The following is a 14,106-nucleotide window of genomic DNA, read 5'->3' as shown; positions in this document are numbered from 1 at the left end:
TATACATGAATCTGGACAGTGAGCGAGGTGAGGTGAGAGTGACTGCCCTTGACATCAAGGCAGCATTTGACCGAGTGTGGCACCAAGGAGCCCCAGTAAAATTGAAGTCAATGGGAATCAGGGGGAAAACTCTCCAGTGGCTGGAGTCATACCTAGCACAAAGGAAAATGGTAGTGGTTGTTGGAGGCCAATCATCTCAGCCCCAGGACATTGCTGCAGGAGTTCCTTAGGGCAGTGTCCTAGGCCCAACCATCTTCAGCTGCTTCATCAATGACCTTCCCTCCATCATAAGGTCAGAAATGGGGATGTTCGCTGATGATTGCACAGTGTTCAGTTCCATTCCCAACCCCTCAAATAATGAAGCAGTCCGAGCCCACATGCAGCAAGACCTGGACAACATCCAGGCTTGGGCTCATAAGTGGCAAGTAACATTCGCGCCAGACAAGTGCCAGGCAATGACCATCTCCAACAAGAGAGTCTAACCACCTCCCCTTGACATTCAACAGCATTACCATCGTCGAATCCCCCACCATCAACATCCTGGGGGTCACCATTGACCAGAAACTTAACTGGACCAGCCATATAAATACTGTGGCTACGAGAGCAGGTCAGAGGCTGGGTATTCTGCGGCGAGTGACTCACCTCCTGACTCCCCAAAGCCTTTCCACCATCTACAAGGCACAGGTCAGGAGTGTGATGGAATACTCTCCACTTGCTTGGATGAGTGCAGCTCCAACAACACTCAAGAAGCTCGACACCATCCAAGATAAAGCAGCCCGCTTGATTGGCACCCCATCCACCACCCTAAACATTCACTCCCTTCACCACCGGCGCACAGTGGCTGCAGTGTGTACCATCCACAGGATGCACTGCAGCAACTCGCCAAGGCTTCTTCGACAGCACCTCCCAAACCCGTGACCTCTACCACCTAGAAGGACAAGAGCAGCAGGTACATGGGAACAACACCACCTGCACGTTCCCCTCCAAGTCACAAACCATCCCGACTTGGAAATATATCGCCGTTCCTTCATCGTCCCTTCCTAACAGCACTGTGGGAGAACCACCACCACACAGACTGCAGCGGTTCAAGAAGGCGGCTCACCACCACCTTCTCAAGGGCAATTAGGGATGGGCAATAAATGCCGGCCTTGCCAGCGACGCCCACATCCCATGAATGAATAAAAAAAAAAATTCGACTGTATATTACATTTGAGCTGAGCTTGATCATGCACTTGCCTAATGTTCACACATTTGCGGCAGGGAGCAGTGCCTAGTGATCGGGAGTGAGAATCCTGGCTCAGCTATCTGTCCAAGAGATCGGGCGACTAATTGTACCAAATCTCTGCTGTCCTCAGCTGAGATCAGCAAACTCAAGGAGTCTAACCTCGGACTTTCTGGTCTCTGTGTAATCAGAGTCAGATTAAGAAATGGTTATGTTACTGGACTAATAATCCAGAGTTCAAATCCCACCATGGTAGTTTGAGAATTTGAATTCAGTTTTAAAATCTGGTATCAGTATAAGTGACCATGAAGCTATTGGATTATCATAAAAACCCAACTGGTTCACTCATGTCCTTCAGGGAAGGAAACCTGCCGTCCTTACCCGGTCTGGTCTATATGTGACTCCAGTCCCACACCAACGTGGTTAACTCTTAACTGCCCTCTGATGTGGCCTAGCAAGCCACTCAATTGTATCAAACTGCTACCCACAACGGTTAATGAAGACGGCCCACCACCTTCTCAGGGCAACTAGGGATGGGCAATAAATGCCGGTCTTGCCAGCGACGCCCACATGCCAAGAATGAATGGGAAAAAAATAAGCCATAGAAACACGAACTTGTGTATTTAGAACTGGTGGCTTCCTGTTCTATATTATCTCCTGCCATACAGTTTAATCTGAACATCCACACTCTCATCACACACTTACAAAAGATTTTTCATTTAAACAGAGATAACAGAAAACTATGTCCTACAAATCACAGTGCGTCGATCTGTCCTTGTTTGTGCATGAGTAGCACAAGGTGCAATGGTTTTACCATTGGGGACACTCCACAATCGACCTTTTTTTCTCCACAGTTTCCATTAAGTTGCAAATTAGTCTAAACATACAGTTTCTTAATCTATCCTTGCTTTAATGCTGTTGTATCGTTTATGGTTCTAGATTGACATTCCCAGTAGTAAATGTGCTTGTGTTGTAAACCATTTGCCAAGATAGCTTTCTTTTTATTCTTGTCAGACAGCACGTGGCCAACATCTCCTCCTTAGACACGGAACTCTTGTTCTTCAAACAAAATGGCACAGGTAGCTGGTTAGTCATAGAATCATAGAAATTGGGTTCGTTAGGCTTGTTGGTCCCAGCTCTTCAACTGAGTCTGCCTGTTAACTTTATCCTGTGTGACGGACTTTGGGACTCCAAATTCCTGGGGTGGGAGAAGGCAAAATGTGGGCAGAATGCCTGCAGTAGGGTTGCCAATCCTCCAGGATTGTCCTGGAGTCTCCAGGAATTAAAGATTAATCTTCTGGACACAGCTGTGAACAACCCAGGAGAAAAATCACAGGGGCCTTTAAAAATTTGTAAGTTTCAATTTCCTTGAACATTTCCAGTTATTAAGTATAAAAAGTATTGGAGATGGGGGAAACAAGGCTGTTTGACTGGGCAGGCCAGTTGGTGTAAGGAGGCCACGTGATGAAACCCCCAGGAATACGTCCAGCCAGAGTTGACAACCCCAGCCTGCAGCGGAACAGAAATGTTGTGCGTAACCTGGGTCAACTGGGTTTCTGTCACATTTCTGCCCCAACCCAAGTTCTGGTCTGGTGGTGGGGAGGAGGGGTCATGACGCTCCCCTTCCAACTGTCAGAGAAAATAGACTTGCCTTAATTCTTCAGGCCTGTCTGGGCCTCAAGTGGCCCCCTGACGCAGCGGCAGGTTGCCCACCCCGATTATGGATGAGATCACGGCCTGCAGCAATGGGATGGGCCAAGGCCTGGGCTCAGTGACGGCCGGGAGTCCTTTTGACCTGTGAGAAAATCTCAGCTGAGACATGGGCCCCGATATTTACGGGGAGTCGGGGAGGGTGCTGGCGAGGTCAAAAATGGCCAAAGAATCCAGCAGGCCCGGGGAGGCGGAGGGCCTGTCAAACTTAACGGCAGGACCTCATCAACATCTTTTAGCTCCGTTTCCTGCCCAGCAGCCGACCAAATGGACAGACTGGCCGACGGGTGGAAGGGAATACCAGCAGCAGGAGGCCACAGCCGGGGACCTGGCAATCGGGAGATCAGAGAGGCCCGCGATCGGGAGGGGGGAGATCGGCAAATGGGGCTGGGGAAGGCCGCAGGCTTGAGGGGCCTGGGGGGGAGCAATCCTGCTCCTCCTGGCCCACGAGGAGTGGTGAAAAAGGCACTTACGTAGTGGAGCTGGCAGCTCCCGCCTTCCTTTCACTGCCGGGTTTCCCGACCCCAGGAAACCAGAGCAGTAACAGTCAATTTTAAATCGGGCTCCCAATTGCACTGTGGGAGCCCTATTTAATATGCTAATTAAGTGCTCCACCTCTCCATGGTGAAACACTCTGATGCCCCGATATCTGCTGCTGTAAAAAAGGCGGCAGGCATGTGCGCAGTGTGTTGGGGTTGCATTCCCCGTATTTAAAGCTTTAGCCCCCTCCCCATCCCTCTCCCGTCTGTCGTGGGTGGGTTAATATCGAGGCCATGGTCATCGATGTGGAAATCATTTATTTTCACAGAGGAATATTTTCATTGTAAAATTTGCAAAGTTTGATTTATGCTGTAACTATTATGTTTTTTATGATTCCAGACCGATATCTACGTGCTTTAAAGCATCCAGGTTTCAGACAGAGAAAAGACCAACGTGCTCCTCCACCAAACAGGTTGCCGACCCTCGATATCTATCCAAAAGATGTGGGTAAAATTGTGGCTTCTCGCCTCCGTGCACCACTTGTTGAAGATCAGATGATTACAAAATATAAGTAAGAAACTAAAACCATTCAGCTCCTCCGATTCTCTCCATTGTACTGCTGAGGTGTGTGACCCAGAAGGTTGCAGGTTCGAGCTCTGGTTTGTCCTTGAGTTAGCTGATCTCAACCGAGATGGTGGTGAGAGCTCTTCAATTGGCCACAGTGCCCCAGAGTTGAGAAGGGGGAAAACGACCCAGGTTCCTTTTCCTGATCACTACCCAGCAACCACTGCAAGAAAAAGTTTGCATGTAGACGTCCGGTGAGAATTTGGTTGGGATGCCTCCCATGATTGAATAGTCCACCAGTACACCAACGCCTCGATTTTTTAAATTCCGTGGCCTCGCCCCTCCCTATCTCTGTAACCTCCCCTAGCCCGACAACCCTCCAAGAACTCTACATTCCTCTAACTCTGGCCTCTTGCGCATCCCCAACTTTCTTCGCTCCACCATTGGCGGCCATGCCTTCAGCTGCCTAAGCCCTAAGTTTTAGAATTCCCTCCCCAAATCTCTTCGCCTCTCTCTCCTCCTTAAGAGTCTGCTTAAAGTTTATCTCTTTAAGCTGTTGGTCACCCGTCCTAATGTCTCCTTCTTTGGCTGGGTGTCAATTTTTGTCTGATTACACTCCTGTGAAGCGCCTTGGGACGTTTACTATGTTAAAGGCGCTGTATAAATGCAAGTTGTTGTTGTTGAAGGTTGGTCACTTGGGCGATGGATTGGAGGACCCCTGTGGGACTAGCCAACTCCTTCGGGAGAGGAGGGGAACCTTTCCAACCTAACCCGACCCCCACCCTCAATGCCCAGTGACTGTTCTTCAAGTATATTAATGGAAAGATGCAGATATTCTGCAACAGGCAACAACTATCTGATATTGGTTTAAAACAAAAAGTGGGGAAGAAAAATACTAATTTGGGGTTCAAAAGGCAACCAAAATAATGAAGCTGTTCTGACCCAGTGTAACCTGTTGTTCCCTAGGACACAAAAAGGTAATCCAATTATATTGTCCTTGTATATCTCAGAGATGGTTGAATAATAATCTCATATACTTTTTTTTTACAAATTCTATCATTGAATCATACAGCACAGAAGGAGGCCATTCAACCCATTGGCTCTTTGAAAGAGCTATCCAATTAGTCCCATTCCCCTGCCCTTTCCCCATAGCCCTGCAAATGTTTCCCCTTCAAGTACTTATCCAATTCCCTTTTGGAAGTTACTATTGAATCTGCTTCCACCGTCCTTTCAGGCAATGCATTCCAGATCTCTGCGCAAGAAAGTTTCACCTCATCTCGCCTCTGGTTCTTTTGTCAATTAGCATAAATCTGTGTCCTCTGGTTACCAACCCTTCTGCCACTGGAAACAATTTCTCCCTATTTACTCTATCAAACCCTTCATAATTTTGAACACTTTTATTAAATCTCCCCTTAACCTTCTCTACTCTAAGGAGAACAACCCCAGCTTCTCCAGTCTCTCCACATAACTGAAGTCCCTCATCCCTAGTACCATTCTAGTAAATCTCTTCTGCACCCTCTCTAAGGCCTTGACATCCCTCCTAAAGTCTGGTGCCCAGAATTGGACACAATACTCTAGCTTGGGCCTAACCAGTGATTTATAAACGTCCTTGCTTTTGTATTCTATGCCTCTGTTTATAAATTGTAAACAATTTTACAACACCAAGTTATAGTCCAGCAATTTTATTTTAAATTCACAAGCTTTCGGAGGCTACCTCCTTCCTCAGGTGAACGATGTGGAAATGTGAATTTAAAATAAAATTGCTGGACTATAACTTGGTGTTGTAAAATTGTTTACAATTGTCAACCCCAGTCCATCACCGGCATCTCCACATCTGTTTATAAAGTCAAGGATCCTGTATGCTTTTTTAACAGCCTTCTCAACTTGTCCTGCCACCTTCAATTCTGACCTTTTAACTTGCAGAACTTACTATTTTTTTTAAACTGAAAACCTACATAGCCTGAGAGCAGCATGATGTTCAAAAGATTCCATCACTCCCTCCACTAATTCTTTTTGCTTGTGCTGCTTTCAAAAGTTTGGAGAAAAAAAATGATAGAATGTTTAATTTGGCCCTAAATGGGCTCTTCTGCTTAAAGGCCACGAGGATGGTTGCACATGGAATGAAAATATCACGCTGGTGGAACAGCACACACTCCTGTAAGGCTGCACTTAAAGTTGTTTTGTTCAGATAGTGTAGGTGAGGGAGTTTTAATCTCCAGATGTGCTTCAAGTTGAAACCAGATGTAGAAAGGAAAGAACATGCATTTATACAGTGCCTTTCATGATCTCAGTGTGTCCCTAAGCACTTTACAGCCAAAGAAGCACTTTTTTGAAGTGTCGTCACTGTTGCGATGTAGAAAATGTGGCAGTCAATTTGCTTGCAGCAAGGTCCCACAAACAGCACCTCTGACAATGTAGCACTCCCTCAGTACTGCACTGGAGTGTCAGTTTAGAGTTTGTGCTCAAGTCTCTGGAGAGGACTCTGAACCTATGACCTTCTGACTCAGAGGCGAGAGTGCTACCAAATGAGCCACCAACAGGGTAGCATTAAATATACTGAGGAAAAAGAAAAACTGTAATTTATGAAGTTTATCTCTACTTCTAATATATGACAACTTGCTAACATAGGACAAGCTGTTTCATACATGAATAAATGATGTGTTTGTTTTTAAATTTAACAGAATAACAAGCCATCATCCAGAAAAGTGCTGCCAAGTTCCATTAAAACAGTCGGGAAGGTAAAGAAAAATATGTTTATGTACAAATTTGAACTGTGTGAAAATGACACAGAGCTCTTTCAAAGAGCTGGCTCAGGCACGATGGGCCGAATGACCTCCTTCTGCACTGTAAGACTCTATGACACAGGTTTCAGATTGCATTATCAGATAAACATTAATGTTCCTCACCTTGTTGTTTATCTGGGGCTGCTCGTTGGATATCTGGCTTTTGACACTCTCCTAACATGCACACTTTGTTGTGCTTTATCAGTGTAAGTCTGAGAATTTATAGGCTCTCTTGACACCAGTTGGTGCTATTCCCAATGTAGGTTAGATCCACACTGAAGCCCATCAATCTGCAAGGCGGAGATTGTAGGATAGGTGTGAGCTGGTGACTGTGAGGTTATTTAAAACCATTAATTTTAAATGTTCCTTAATTATTTGATGCTGGATTGATAGGAATTCTCACGATGCATGCTCTTATTCTCTCTCTCATTTCAGTCAAATAAACATAATGGGCAGTGCATCAAAGGAATGAAGAAGAATCTGTGCTTAACGTTCTCTTGTATCCATGACAACGCTCTAAACCACTATTCTCCGTCGTGACACCCATCCAGTTTTGAACTGGACAGCATCGTATTAGTGATGGTCACTCTGTGCTTGTGATAAGAGTCTGTTTTTTGAACATTGGATTTTTAAAAAGGGATTGAGGCATGCAACAAGATGGTCTGGTTGTGCAGGTGCCTGCAGAAGAGTGAATGCAAAGTAGCCTTCCACCACGTGCGCATGTCTCTTCCATCTCTTGTTCCATTTAAGCTGCAAATATGCCCTCATGCATGGAACAGTCATGGCTCAACAACAGCACTCTCAACTCTGAGTCAGACGGTTGTGAGTTCAAGTCCCATTCCAGAGACTTGAGCATAAAATCTAGCTGGTGCTCCAGTGAAGTACTGAGGGAGTGCTGCACTGTTGGCGGTGCCGTCTTTTGGATGAGACATTAAACCGAGGCCCTGTCTTTCCTCTCAGCTGGATGTAAAAGATCCCATGGCACTAATTGAAGAAGAGCAGGGGAGTTCTTCCCGGTATCTTAGCCAATATATCTCAACCAAAACCACTAAAACAGATTGTCTGGTCATTATCACGTTGCTGTTTGTGGGACCTTGCAGTGCGCAAATTGGCTGCCATGCTTCCTACATTAAACTTTGTTGGTTGTAAAGCACTTTGGGACGTCCTGAGGTCGTGAAAGACACTATAGAAACGCAAGTCTTTTATGTGTTTCTTTCCTTCTCTGCAACCTCACTGAAATCAAGTGTCCTCAACATTGACTCTGGACCCCATGAAATCTCATGGCATCAGGTCAAACATGGGCAAGGAAACCTCCTGCTGATTACCACCTACCGTCCTCCCTCAGCTGATGAATCAGTCCTCCTCCATGTTGAGCACCACTTGGAGGAAGCACTGAGGGTAGCAAGGGCACAGAATGTACTCTGGGTGGGGGACTTCAATGTCCATCACCAAGAGTGGCTCGGTAGCACCACTACTGATCAAGCTGGCCGAGTCCTGAAGGACATAGCTGCTAGACTGGGCCTGCGGCAGGTGGTGAGCGAACCAACACGAGGGAAAAACTTACTTGACCTCGTCCTCACCAATCTACCTGTCGCATATGCAACTGTCCATGACAGTATTGGTAGGAGTGACCACCACACAGTCCTCGTGGAGACGAAGTCCCGTCTCCGCACTGAGGACACCATCCAACGTGTTGTGTGGCACTACCACCGTGCTAAATGGGATAGATTCAGAACGGATCTAGCAGCTCAAAACTGGGCATCCATGAGGCGCTGTGGGCCATCAGCAGCAGCAGAATTGTATTCCAGCACAATCTGTAACCTCATGGCCTGGCATATTCCTCACTCTACCATTACCAACAAGCCAGGGGATCAACCCTGGTTCAATGAGGAGTGTAGAAGAGCATGCCAGGAGCAGCACCAGGCGTACCTAAAAATGAGGTGCCAACCTGGTGAAGCTACAACTCAGGACTACATGCATGCTAAACAGCGGAAGCAACATGCTATAGACAGAGCTAAGCGATTCCACAACCAACGGATCAGATCAAAGCTCTGCAGTCCTGCCACATCCAGTCGTGAATGGTGGTGGACAATTAAACAACTAACGGGAGGAGGAGGCTCTGCAAACATCCCCATTCTCAATGATGGCGGAGTCCAGCACGTGAGTGCAAAAGACAAGGCTGAAGCATTTGCAACCACCTTCAGCCAGAAGTGCCGAGTGGATGATCCATCTCAGCCTCCTCCCGATATCCCCACCATCACGGAAGCCAGTCTTCGGCTAATTCGATTCACTCCACGTGATATCAAGAAACGGCTGAGTGCACTGGATACAGCAAAGGCTATGGGCCCCGACAACACCCCAGCTGTAGTGCTGAAGACTTGTGCTCCAGAACTAGCTGCGCCTCTAGCCAAGCTGTTCCAGTACAGCTACAACACTGGCATCTACCCGACAATGTGGAAAATTGCCCAGGTATGTCCTGTCCACAAAAAGCAGGACAAATCCAATCCGGCCAATTACCGCCCCATCAGTCTACTCTCAATCATCAGCAAAGTGATGGAAGGTGTCGTCGACAGTGCTATCAAGCGGCACTTACTCACCAATAACCTGCTCACCGATGCTCAGTTTGGGTTCCGCCAGGACCACTCGGCTCCAGACCTCATTACAGCCTTGGTCCGAACATGGACAAAAGAGCTGAATTCCAGAGGTGAGGTGAGAGTGACTGCCCTTGACATCAAGGCAGCATTTGACCGAGTGTGGCACCAAGGAGCCCTAGTAAAATTGAAGTCAATGGGAATCAGGGGGAAAACTCTCCAGTGGCTGGAGTCATACCTAGCACAAAGGAAGATGGTAGTGGTTGTTGGAGGCCAATCATCTCAGCCCCAGGGCATTGCTGCAGGAGTTCCTCAGGGCAGTGTCCTAGGCCCAACCATCTTCAGCTGCTTCATCAATGAGCTTCCCTCCATCATAAGGTCAGAAATGGGGATGTTCGCTGATGACTGCACAGTGTTCAGTTCCATTCGCAACCCCTCAGATAATGAAGCAGTCCGAGCCCGCATGCAGCAAGACCTGGACAACATCCAGGCTTGGGCTGATAAGTGGCAAGTAACATTCACGCCAGATAAGTGCCAGGCAATGACCATCTCCAACAAGAGAGAGTCTAACCACCTCCCCTTGACATTCAATGGCATTACCATCGCCGAATCCCCCACCATCAACATCCTGGGGGTCACCATTGACCAGAAACTTAACTGGACCAGCCATATAAATACCGTGGCTACGAGAGCAGGTCAGAGGCTGGGTATTCTGTGGCGAGTGACTCACCTCCTGACTCCCCAAAGCCTTTCCACCATCTACAAGGCACAAGTCAGGAGTGTGATGGAATACTCTCCACTTGCCTGGATGAGTGCAGCTCCAACAACACTCAAGAAGCTCGACACCATCCAAGATAAAGCAGCCGGCTTGATTGGCACCCCATCCACCACCCTAAACATTCACTCCCTTCACAACTGGCGCACAGTGGCTGCAGTGTGTACCATCCACAGGATGCACTGCAGCAACTCGCCAAGGCTTCTTCGACAGCACCTCCCAAACCCGCGACCTCTACCACCTAGAAGGACAAGAGCAGCAGGCACATGGGAACAACACCACCTGCACGTTCCCCTCCAAGTCACACACCATCCCGACTTGGAAATATATCGCCGTTCCTTCATTGTCGGTGGGTCAAAATCCTGGAACTCCCTTCCTAACAGCACTGTGGGAGAACCTTCACCACACGGACTGCAGCGGTTCGAGAAGGCGGCTCACCACCACCTTCTCGAGGGCAATTAGGGATGGGCAATAAATGCTGGCCTCGCCAGCGACGCCCACATTCCGTGAACGAATATTAAAAAAAAATTATTTCCCTGGATCTCCAGGCTTGCCGGTTAAAGGCAGGTGGGAGCTTGATGCCGAATCTGGCACAGCCCTCACGCCAGCACGGACACCCGATGTGTGGAGTGATCGCTCTGCTGACTTGCCGTTCATTACGTGCACTGGTCCAATTTCTAACCCATGATCTTTCATGATCTCCACGTACTTACATGGGTCGTGTCCATTGGCTATGGATAAGGTGCCATCTCCTGACAGATCAAAGGCATGTTCAAATTCATCAATCCAGGTGTGGTTGACTGGCCTCTTGGGCAGTTTGATTGAATGGCTGGGTGACCTCTGCCCCTGGACACCACACTGAGAGATGGGAGCTTACAGGTTAGTTGAGATGACCAAAGATGGCCAAACAGGGTGACATATATATCCCGAATCAAGACTCTGATGTGAGATAGCCTGGTTTTCAAGGCGACACCCAGACCAGCGGATGCCTAGGATGCAAAGTTGGTTCCACATGTGGACAGCTTGGAGAGCTTTTGAATCTGTTTCGAGAAGGGTTGAGGTCCTGGAGCCATAGATTGGGATGGCGAGCACACATATGTTGTGGAGATGTAATCTGGACGAAATGGGAGAACTTCTCCAGAGTTCAGCCAGTGACCTTGTAGCTACAGTAACAATTCCAGTACAACACCCATTGCTAAACTAAAATCAGAAATATAAGTAAGTGATGAATTCAGTCTGAAACCTTGTGAAATGTTACTGGAGAAGGGCTTTCCCCTGTGATATTTTTTCAAACATTTGCCAGTCATCGGCACGCCGCCTGATGTATGCAGCTAAAAAATGAGCTCACGAGTTTTATTTTTAGCTGCATACATCTTGCACAAGTTCAGAGCTCCTTGATCACTGGGCAAAGAGTGACATGAAGTCAGCAGTATAAATCTGGTCTGCCAGCTGGAATCACACTTAACATAACTGGCCCCTCTTGGACAGGGGTTGGCATAGAAAAAAGAGTTTGTACTTAGCTACAGACAACGTCACTCTACACTGGCGCAGACAATAATAAAATAAAGGCCTAGAAATTGGACTGCACAGCGCTGGTTTTTCGGGCGCTAAACAGGCTACTATGCTCCCAATATGGAGGGCAGGAAGCACGCACATATCCATCCAGAAGTGCGCTGCCCGCCATATTGATTAAGGTAGAGACGTTGGCGGCGGGAACATACATTGGGAGCATTTAATGGCCAGAATTATTTATTTAAATTAGGGTCCTGCTCATCTTGCAGGACCCGTTTTTGATTTTTGATCAACGCAGCAATTCATTCGCTAAGTGCTGAACTTGCATAGCACCGCATGGCGCTAACCGGCAGAAAGGCCCCCGCACGTACCTGAATGTGGAGCCAGGGAGGAGCTGGAGTGCTCCTCCTGACCCCACATTAAAAGAATGCAGGCTGCTCCCCTCTCCCACTGTCATTGTCCCAATCTCCAACCGCTATCGTCCCCATCTCCCACCGCCATCGTTCACCTCTCCCACCGCCATCGCCCCGATCTCCCATCGATACCGTCCCCATTTCCCACTACCATCGTCCCGATCTCCCACCGCCATCGTCCTGATCTCCCACCGCCATCGTCCCGATCTCCCACCGCCATCGTCCCGATCTCCCACCGCCATCGTCCCGATCTCCCACCGCCATCGTCCTGATCTCCCACCGCCATCGTCCCGATCTCCCACCGCCATCGTCCCGATCTCCCACCGCCATTGTCCCCATCTCCCACTGCCATTGTCCCCATCTCCCACCGCCATCGTCCCGATCTCCCACCGTCATTGTCCCCATCTCCCACTGCCATTGTCCCCATCTCCCACCGTTGCCGTCCCGATCACCCACCGCCATTGTCCTGATCTCCCACCGCCATCGTCCCGATCTCCCACCGCCATCGTCCCGATCTCTCACCGCAATCATCCCGATCTCCCATCGTTCCCTCCTGATATTCCACCGTCACCGTTGCAAACTCCCATCACCATCGTCTCAATCTCCCATTTTTACCTCCTGATCTCCCATGGCCGTTGTCCCGATGTCCCACCGCCATCGTCCCGATCTCCCACCGCCATCGTCCCGATCTCCCTTCAGTACCGTCCTGATCTCCCATCACTACCGTCCCGATCTCCCACCGCCATCGTCCCGATCTCCCACCACTATCGTCCCGATCTCCCTTCAGTACCGTCCTGATCTCCCATCACTACCGTCCCAATCTCCCACCGCCATTGTCCCGATGTCCATAATACCATAAGACCATAAGAGATAGGAGCAGGAGTAAGCCATTCAGCCCCTTGAGCCTGCTCCGCCATTTAGTGAGATCATGGCTGATCTGATCTGTCCCACCGCCATCGCCCCGATCTCCCACTGCCATCGTCCCGATCTCCCACCGAAATCGTCCCGAACTCCCACCGCCACCGTCCTGATCTCCCACCGCCATCGTCCCGATCTCCCACCGCCATCGTCCCGAACTCCCACCGCCACCGTCCTGATCTCCCACCGCCACCGTCCTGATCTCCCACCGCCATCGTCCCGATCTCCCACCGCAATCGTCCTGATCTCCCACCGCCATCGTCCTGATCTCCCACCGCCATCGTCCCGATCTCCCACCGCCATCGTCCCGATCTCCCACCGCCATTGTCCCGATCTCCCACCGCCATTGTCCCCATCTCCCACTGCCATTGTCCCCATCTCCCACCGCCATCGTCCCGATCTCCCACCGTCATTGTCCCCATCTCCCACTGCCATTGTCCCCATCTCCCACCGTTGCCGTCCCGATCACCCACCGCCATTGTCCTGATCTCCCACCGCCACCGTCGCAAACTCCCATCGCCATCATCCCAATCTCCCACCGCAATCATCCCGATCTCCCATCGTTCCCTCCTGATATTCCACCGTCACCGTTGCAAACTCCCATCACCATCGTCTCAATCTCCCATTTTTACCTCCTGATCTCCCATGGCCGTTGTCCCGATCTCCCACCACTATCGTCCCGATCTTCCTTCAGTACCGTCCTGATCTCCCATCACTACCGTCCCAATCTCCCACCGCCATTGTCGTGATGTTCACAATACCATAAGACCATAAGAGATAGGAGCAGGAGTAAGCCATTCAGCCCCTTGAGCCTGCTCCGCCATTTAGTGAGATCATGGCTGATCTAATCTGTCCCACCGCCATCGCCCCGATCTCCCACTGCCATCGTCCCGAACTCCCACCGCTACCGTCCTGATCCCCCACCACCATCATCCCCATCTCCCACCGCTACCGTCCTGATCTCCCACCACCATTGTCCCCATCTCCCACCGCCATCGTCCCGATCTCCCACTGCTACCGTCCCGATCTCCCACCGCCATCGTCCCGATCGCCCCCCCCCCCCCCCCCCGGTCCAAGGCCCGATTTCACACCATTCCTCACTTATCTGAAGGCTGCAGCTACGCCAGCAGTGGTCTGA

At 49.5% G+C, this 14,106-nt stretch overlaps 1 long non-coding RNA gene across 1 annotated transcript; it reads left to right on the top strand.

Moving 5' to 3' along the window:
* The first annotated feature begins 2,233 nt into the window (after positions 1-2,233).
* On the top strand, positions 2,234-6,719 carry LOC137335018 (uncharacterized). The gene is made up of 3 exons (XR_010966304.1): positions 2,234-2,301; positions 3,812-3,983; positions 6,658-6,719. It is a non-coding gene; the product is annotated as an uncharacterized lncRNA (long non-coding RNA).
* Positions 6,720-14,106: the final 7,387 nt, after the last annotated feature.

Source organism: Heptranchias perlo, chromosome 18, assembly GCF_035084215.1.
Source record: "Heptranchias perlo isolate sHepPer1 chromosome 18, sHepPer1.hap1, whole genome shotgun sequence".
Taxonomy (NCBI): domain Eukaryota; kingdom Metazoa; phylum Chordata; class Chondrichthyes; order Hexanchiformes; family Hexanchidae; genus Heptranchias; species Heptranchias perlo.
This window is presented reverse-complemented; position numbering and strand designations above follow the sequence as displayed.